The sequence below is a fragment of the Phyllostomus discolor genome, chromosome 12, assembly GCF_004126475.2.
Source record: "Phyllostomus discolor isolate MPI-MPIP mPhyDis1 chromosome 12, mPhyDis1.pri.v3, whole genome shotgun sequence".
Taxonomy (NCBI): Eukaryota; Metazoa; Chordata; class Mammalia; order Chiroptera; family Phyllostomidae; genus Phyllostomus; species Phyllostomus discolor.
This window is the reverse complement of record NC_040914.2, coordinates 11,474,046-11,483,055: the sequence shown is the minus strand read 5'-3', so window position 1 is coordinate 11,483,055 and position 9,010 is coordinate 11,474,046. Positions and strand designations below refer to the sequence as shown.

At 39.0% G+C, this 9,010-nt stretch overlaps 1 pseudogene; it reads left to right on the top strand.

The window, feature by feature from the left end:
- The first annotated feature begins 1,122 nt into the window (after window positions 1–1,122).
- On the top strand, window positions 1,123–8,383 carry LOC114511399 (annotated as a pseudogene).
- Window positions 8,384–9,010: the final 627 nt, after the last annotated feature.

Below are 9,010 nucleotides of genomic sequence, written 5' to 3'. Positions count from 1 at the left end.
GAGCTCCTGCTGGCTGGTAAGTAGGAAACAATGGCTGGGATCTTCTGAAGAGACCAGTCCTCTGAGAAAATAGGGAAGGCTTCCATGTGGACCTGAGAGTGAAGGATGGGGAGCATAGTAGGATCAGGAAGGGGGTAAGTAAGAGGAAAATCTCAAAATCTGGAATGATGAGAGGCAGGAAAACCTCAATTGCTGTTTATTTCCTGTTATTCATCATTGAATATTGAATAATAAAACTGATAATGATAGCAATGATTTATGTCAGGAAACACTAGATAAAATAAAAACTTAACCAGGGGTGCAAGACATTGCCTTTACCACCAACCTGAGAAATGCTCAAATATATCCTAAATGGTACAACCCTGGGATTGCTCATTCATTCAGCTCCATCTACTTGCAGCCTGTCTAGTCCCTGGAGGTAAAAGATCCAACAAGGCCCTGCTTTATTTGAGCCCATATTCAGGAGGAGAGAGGGAAAGGGAAAGATCTAGATGTTATGTGAGGTGTGCATAAGATCCATGGGAAAAAAGGAAGTGAAGAGAGAGGGTCTTTAGAGAAGGTGGTCAGCAAAATGTCTTCCAAAAAATGCCCCTGAGTGTAAAAAGGAGTCTGAGCATAATGAGGGGGCGAGCAAGAAAACACCTAGAGAAGACTATTTGAAACCAAAAAAAGTAACAGTTTTAGAGGTGCTGAAATAATGGGGTCCATGCTGTGGAACTTGACCATGGGAGACACCTGCTCACTTTTATACCAAAGCTGAGAAATAAAGAGACCTACTCAGAAATCAGAGCCTCATCTTTCCATCAAAATATATATATATATATACAAGCATATTTTTTTTCTTATTTCCTAGCCTCACTCTTCAACTTCTGGTGCCAGCCCAGCATAGCTGAACTCAGTATTGTGTCAACATTTACTGCTAAAGGGGAGGCTGCACATCTACCTCTCTGCAATATGCCTCCTGATGCTAGAGCCTTCGTATGGTACAGGGGGCAAAGCAGGGAAAAAAATCGTATGATTGCATTTTTTATAAGAAATGTAACAGGTGATATAAAAGGTCCTGCATACAGTGGTCGAGAGAGAATAACCCCTGATGGATCCTTGGTGATAGACAATGCCAACATGAATGATGCAATAATGTACACCGTAGAAGTCTACCTTGAAGGTAAAATAGAAGCCATTGGATTTGCATGGCTTCATGTATACGGTGAGTGATTGCTATCCTACCACTGGGTGCTGAATGGGGTGGATTCTACTTCACACACAGGAGAGATACCTGTGTGTATCTCTCCTTGGAGTTTGTGTAGATGAATTTTCTAAGTTATCAGTTGCCTTTCCAACTTGCACCCCTGTGGACAGTCACTACAGACAGAAGGATCATTGTGGTAGAAGTTACTCTGCAGAGGGAGTCCCATCTCACTTCAGCCCCCTGAGCACCTGCCTATGAACTTGACCTTAAGAATGACTTTGACATACTAGGTCAAAGCATGGTCTGAGATAACCCCTGAAATTCATGCGGAGCTCAGCTCAGAAATTCCTCTCCAGAACCTTGCCCCAGGGATCTTGAACCCAGGGACAGTTGTGGGTGTGTCCCAAGTTGTGTTTGAACTCCTGGGACAATCTGAGTGAGAAACAGTTTAATGGAATCCCAAGACAAAAAGATCCTGAGCTAGTCACTAGTCAGGGCTCAGGCCTAAGAGCCACATGTTGGCAAAAATGGAGTTTTGTATCTCCTGAATCTGTGTGTAGAGCACAGTTAGGCAATGTCCTTGTGTATAACCGACTATCCTGAGAGTCTTAGAAAGGTTCAGAAGAAAGTCAGCATCCCCAGAAAGAAACTTAGAAAAAAAGATGCTCCTGGAAGCTCCTTATTTACCAGGGATCAGTCCAGCAATTCTCTCTTGGAACCAATAAATGAGTGATGCCTCTTATATGAACAGCTCTTCTGTCCCTGGTTAAGGTCAGATGCTGTAAATATTGTACAGTTTGTACACTCACAACTTAGCAGCCAACTTTCCTTGACAATAAATGGAGGTACCCGTAAATACAGTCACAACATCAGAGTTACACAGAGCATGAGCAAGTGATGAGAGTGCCTCAAGGTGTGTCTGTGGTCTTAGATTTAATTCCTCTACCTTAGAGACCCAATGAGGGTGTCTTTGGATTTTTAAACCAACAAGTTGGTGCAGATTCTTTTGCCTTAGGCATGCTTATCTCACAGAAATACCTTTTGGCCTGTGTAGTAACAAAAAGGAGAAATCATGTATTTTTACTCTAGAACAAACTACCTGCAGTGACAATCAGAATCACTGCACAGGTCTCCCCCTCATATGGCCTATCCACACCTTCCTGCACTGGACTTCAAATCAATTATTTATTTGCCTCTTGTTTTTGGTAGAGTAAACCCAAGCAAATATAAAGAAAGCACTTTGCATACTCACTCCTCACTCTATGCCTGAAACAAACTCATGGACCAACATGTAACAAACATTCAGTTGGTTTTGATGAAATAGGAGGAAGTAGATGATGATTCAATGAATGAATGAATGAATGATCCAAAATCACTTCAGAGCCTGGAACCTGGATTCAGTCCGTTAAATTCTTGCCATGACAGAAAGGTTTTCTGTGCCTCCAGGAACAGAGACCATCATCTCAAATCAGTTTCTTTTCTGTAATAAAATAATCTTTCTGTAGTTTCTCTTAGGCCCAGGTATGTTAATAATAATTTTCACATACAAAAGAATTTTAAGTTTCTCCCAAATTAATATCTTATAGCCACCTAACACTTATTGCTCACATGGTCCAGAATTTCAGCAAGTCCATGACACCACTTGCTATAAGACACTTGTTTTGCATTTGCACCTGCCCTTACCTGCCCTCAGGGGAGAGAGGATGACTTGAATGGTTAAGGGTACAGCACTTTATTCTGCTGCCTTAATGCACGTCTGCCTGTCCTTTTTCCTCTTCCCTAAATCACTTCTTGGATTTTGCTCTATCATTTTTGGCTCACTGACCCATTTTGCTCACTGACTAATTTGGGTCTCACTCAACTTGAAAGACCTGACCAATTTTTGGCCCAGAGGCCTGAGTAGTCAATATACCACTGGCTTCCCCCTGGACTCTATGTGTTAATCTGTAAAAAATCCAGCCTCTGGGATGTCTTGGGAAGTGGTGCCTCATAGAAACAGACTTCAGCAGGGTGACAGGAGTCTCTACAGCTGCAAGAAAACACTTCTTGTCAACCAGGCAGTTAGATTGTCAGTGAAGAACAAGAATTACAGGGGTATATCTGACTCCCAATCTTAAGTCTCTCCATAACCAAACACTGATACTTAAATGACACCTGAGAAAGTCTGTACTTTCCACCAGACATATAGCTAGTGGCCATACATTCTCTGAGCAACCAGATTCCCATGCATTTTCTAGTGATGCACAGACCTCCTGGGTTCTTTCAAAGACTCAAGTTGACTGAGATGTGAGAGGAGCCAACTCTGGTTGAAGAAGCTTTTGGAGAAAGGAAAGGTACTACACAGGGCAAGCTTTATTCTCTTCCCTGTGGAGCAAAGTCAACCACACCCAATATGACATGCAACTAAGTCAACCTAGAGAATTTTGACTTTCATTTTTGTAAGTAATAGTGGTGTTGAGCATTTTTTCTGGAGAAATGTCTATTCAAGTGTTTTGTTAATTTTCTAAGTCAGTTTATATGTGGTTTTGCTGTGGCTGTTGAGTTGTAGAAGGCTTTTTGTATATTCTAGACATTAACCTTTCATTTTCCATATGACTTGCAAAATATTTTCTCAAATTCCATACATCACCTTTCAACCTGTTGTGTTTTTTGGTGAAGAAAATATTTCCATTTTGACAAAATACAAATGACCTGTTTTTTACCTTTGTTCTTAGTGCCATATTCATAAAATCATTCCAAAACCGATGTTATAAGGCTTTTCCTTATACTTTTCTAAGCATTTTATGGTTTTGGATCCAACCTTTGAAATTTGATCTATTTGATTGAATTTTTGTGTGTGGGATCAGACAATAACCCATGTTACTCTTCTGCATGTCAATATAACTGTGCAACATATTTGTTGGAAAGATTGTCTTTTCTTTATTGAACAGTCTTTACTGCCTAATAAATTATTTGACAAAAGCTAAATGGGTTTCCCCTTACTGTAAACTTGCTTGGCTCCAGAGATGGACAAAGTGGTGGGCCTGCCTTCCACAACATGGATAAAGTTCACATAAGGAGTAGGATATAATACTTTGTGAAAAAAAATTAGTAAAAGGTTAGTAAAAGCTCAAGAGAGAAAAATTCTATCTGATGATGAGGTGATAAGACATATGGGCTGGGAAGAGGTTTTGTGAGCTGCTAACATAGATGACTGAGGGAATATGAATGGAATCACCCTGGGATTATATATGGTCAGAGTGGAGCTGCAGCTCTCTCCTTACATAAGTTCACTTGAACTTAGATAATTATCCTTCTGCAAATGTCAGGAACATACTCTGGTAACTCTTACTTAAGTCACTGTGGGCTGTGAGTGGTTAAGATCTGAGTAAGTAGCACGGTTCTATGTGTGAAGTCCATCTTAATCAGTTACATTCCCTGTTCCTCCACAGAGCCTGAATTAGTGGTTTCCCTCAATGCTAGTAGCACCACAGTAACAGAGAATAAGGATTCTGTCGTCTTGACCTGCAAAACAAATGCACTCTCCATTCACTGGTTGTTCAACAACATGGATCTGCAGTTCAATGAGCGCATGAAGTTGTCAACGGCCCATCAAAGCCTCACCATAAACCCTGTGAAGAGGGAAGATGCTGGGACTTACAAATGTGAAGTTTCCAACCCAGTCACATCTACTACAAGTTTGCCTGTTATGCTGCATGTGCAAACTTGGTGACAGTCATTTGCTGACATAAGTTATTAAATTTTAAATAAAATATTTTTCAGCATTATAGTAGATTTTTTGAAGGTGAATAGTTCTTAAAAGATTTGCATTGAATCAATAAACACTCAAAAATGTAAGCAGACATTGTCATTATTGTTGAATTAAGGCCATATTTCAGATAACTCTCATCTCAGGTTGGTCTCATTTGTACCATGTCCCCAGTGGAGGTGACATTGTGTCCTTCAGAGGATGAGCACTGGTCCTGTGATAACCAGTGGGAGCAGGTGATGAGCTCATAGAATCTGAGCTCTGTTCTTCTTCATGTAAACATGTGGAGGGCACCTGGACACTGTTGTAGACAATGGGAATGGACAAGAGGACACCACTTTGAGTAGAAACACTGATCTTTGTCTTTCCCTTTCCTTCAAAATATTTCTAAACCTTCATTATTCTTATTTATGTGTCAATAAAATTACTCTCATAAGTTCAATACAGTTCTGCTCTTTTTGTTAGTAATAAATAATTGGAAGCTTTGGTAATAAAACCAACACTTTAGCTTATATTTCCTAGTTTAGACCAATGCTCATGGAATTAGAAATGACCTCACACCTTATGAAACTAAGTTTTACCTGTTTTTTCTTTGGTATCTCTTGGAGAAGAGGGCACCACCCAGACCTACAGAGAATGCAGGTGAATTCTCAGGGTGAAGCTTTATAACCTCAAGTGACTGTTAAAAACTTTCATCTTATGTTTTATGGAAAAAACTTCATCAGAGAAAAATATGTGGTGAAAGTCAGTTCTTCTGCACTTAAGTAACTAATGAGGACAAATCAAGTGTCACCAGCCAAGTCCTCCCTGACTCTATCTGCTCCTTTCTAGGTCTCGCTCAAATGTCACAGAGACATGGATGTTTCCCTTGACCATCTTACATAAGAAAGTAACTGCCCAACCCATCCACTCTTTATCTACTGCTTCCCACCTTGTTCTTCTTTATAGAGGTTATCACCATCAGGAAAGCTTTCAGAGGTCTCTGTTGAACTTCATCATTCAACTTCTTCACCCAGTGGGCTCTCATTTCTACTCTGATTTTTTTTTTTATAGTCCCTCCCTCAGGCCAGGTTTTGTGGCCTCAAACAATTCACAGGGTGGATTCAACCTCTCTGGAGTTTGTCTTATCATGGCATGTGGTCAGCAAAGCCACTCAAGCTGTTAACTTTACAATTTTAGCCTTTCAAATGTATTTTCATCCAGCCTTACCTCTAGTATCAATTCAGACTCAAGTTCTTGGGCAGGTAACTATTCTATTGCTTAGAGATCCTCTTCCCAATTCCACTACATTTGATGGGCTTTCTTTAATTACCCTAGCTATCCTCCAGGGCCCAGAGCACAGACCCTGGGCAGGAATTCACAGAGACTCTCCACAAAAACAAGCAATAGTCTGCTTTGGGTTTAAAGATATCTCCTTAATTGTTATATTCTTATTTATTTTTCTATCTACTGCATGGGATGCTATGTAAATAGACTGTTAGAGAAGTTATTTTTGAATAACAAATATGTTCAATATATAATAATATTTCCATTAATTAGTATGGAGAAAGGCAAGCAAGTCATCGATTGTACATATCTAGTGTTTTTAAACCACGTGTGCACACTGGTTCATGAAGCTTCTCCTTCTTATAGAAATATTTGATCTTTTAACCATGTGAACAATGAATCCTGTTCCATGGTAGCCACAGTCAATCTCATTAGAGTCATATAAGTACTCCAATCATATATGTGCACATTAATATTATGTATGTCATTGACTCATTATTTGGATATGTTATTGTTAGATGTAGGCATTCCTAGGAGGAATGAAAATCAGCAGGTGAGAAAATGGAACCATTGGAAACTGCAGACACTACTTAGGAAAATTAGTGTCTGTGGTTGGCTTTCAGGCATAACAGGATGTAGCTTTCATTTAGCAACCAGTTCTAGCCATTCAGACTCTAATACCCCAATGATACTTTTCTGCGTTTAAAAACCCTGATCTAAGAACAACAGAGGGAGTCCCAATGTCCCTCAGTAGGCTCCACTTTGCCCTACAAGCCCCAGATTCCCTCAGTTGGCTCTACTTTGCCCTACAAGTTCCTACCTCCTTTAGTTCCCTCCCCAACCTCCCTTGGTTGGCTCTACTTTCTTCCACAAGTCCCCTTCTCTCTTGGTTGACTCCACAACCTCCCTTGGTTGGCTCCACAGCCTCCCTTGGTTGACCCAACTTTCCTCTTAACATCCCTCAGTTGGCTCCACTTTCCCTCTTATTCCCTGCTAACACACCCTGCTCCCCTTAGCTCACTGTGTCTGTCTGGGTTCTTGAGTGACTCTGACCTACCAGTTATTCATAGATTTAGCAAAAATAACATCACTTTAGTCATAAAAAGTATTGCCCATTAATGAACTAGAAATTGGGTTAGTTTTGTTATATTTTAATTTATGTGAGCCAATTAAGTGAAGGAATTATTATAAACCAGTTCCAATTATTTCCAGATTATGTGGACATATAGACATCTATACAGAGGGATACCAACTATGACCTGATTGTTTAATTTTAAAACTAATTAACATTCTGAGAATATTGGGAAGGTCCCAGGGATTTCCAATTTCTCAGGAAAAATTCAAGAAAAAGTTAAAATATAGAGAATAGAAATCTCATGAAATAGTGATCAAATTGTGAACTCCATAGAGGAATCAATTAGGAATATGCTGGTAAGCTTGGAGATGTGTTTAGATCATATATGAACGAGTGATGATTATAGATCCAATCTGTGGCTGGATGACTTGGCCTTGTTTTGTCTGCAGGAGTTGAGAATAGAGTTCTTTGGCAGTCCCAGAGTCAAGTAACAAAGTGGCATGAGTTTGAGGCCATGGAAAGATAAGATGAAACTGTACAGCTGCATGATCAAATTGTTCATGAAAGTCAAAGTAACACAAGTGAAAAAAAAAAAAAAGACTTGAAACTGTTATTTTAAATGTTATGGGGAGAAAATTAGAGACCAGTCAGGAACTGAATAAAGGTCTGGAACAATTTATTCGAGAACAAGAAACCTGGCATGAAGTTGCAGGGCTTGACATCACTGAATGTGATGCTGTTAAGGCAACCTTTTGTTTGACTAAGCTTACGATGGCTTTTTAACACAGACACACTGTTAGCAGTGCAATGAAGTTAAATATACCATAGGTGAACTTGGAAACACTGAACTTTTAAGTAAGTATTTTACACTAACATTGAAACTGAACAACAGCAATCTGAGAACTTTGTTTGGACTTCACATATGGGCAAGCCATATTGCTCCTAATTCAAAAGCAAGTGCAAAAGCAAAAAGTATAACATAAAATATGCTGATTGGACAGCTAGTCAAATAAGCAGAGTTTACCATTTTGCAGGTAAGAAGGGAACCAAACACTCTCTTAATGCAGTCAAAGACATGGAAACACAGCAGATTACCCAGTCTTAAGGTATCAAAACCTCTTCCACATTACATTTCACAACTGCTCAATTAAACTCCTTGGCCTGTGAGTTATTTAGTAAATGCCTAGTACTATTTATATACTAATTTTCTATTTAGGCAGTTGTAAAGATGTTGTTCATGTAAATTGAGAACTGCCTTGTACTCCTAAGGTGAAATACAGGGGAAGTCCATGGAAGAAAGCTTTCAGGGGGGAGGGTCTTATTGATTGTAAATCATTCTTCTCAAATCACAGTCATATGAATGCTTTTAAACTATAGCCTGATGCAGAGGATACTTCATTAAATGAATCATAAGAATATATTTTAATAAATAAATAAATAAAATTTTAGCCAGGACACAGGTATAAAAATGCAAAAAAAACATTAATACAACTGATTTAATAATTTGAATTTATTCATTCATAATATTACATTTTCACTAATTTTTAGAGATTAATTTTAAAGTTTGTATTTGAAAGGAAAAATATTTTTTTTTTAAAGTGATGGAAGGGCAGGTGCTCCTCCCATCAGTGAGCCTTTTAGTGACTGTCATTTAAAAGCTTCCATTTGCACTCTGTCCAAGAAGGATGTGTAAATATCCTCATGTTGTTTCCGCAAAAAAAAAACATAAGAA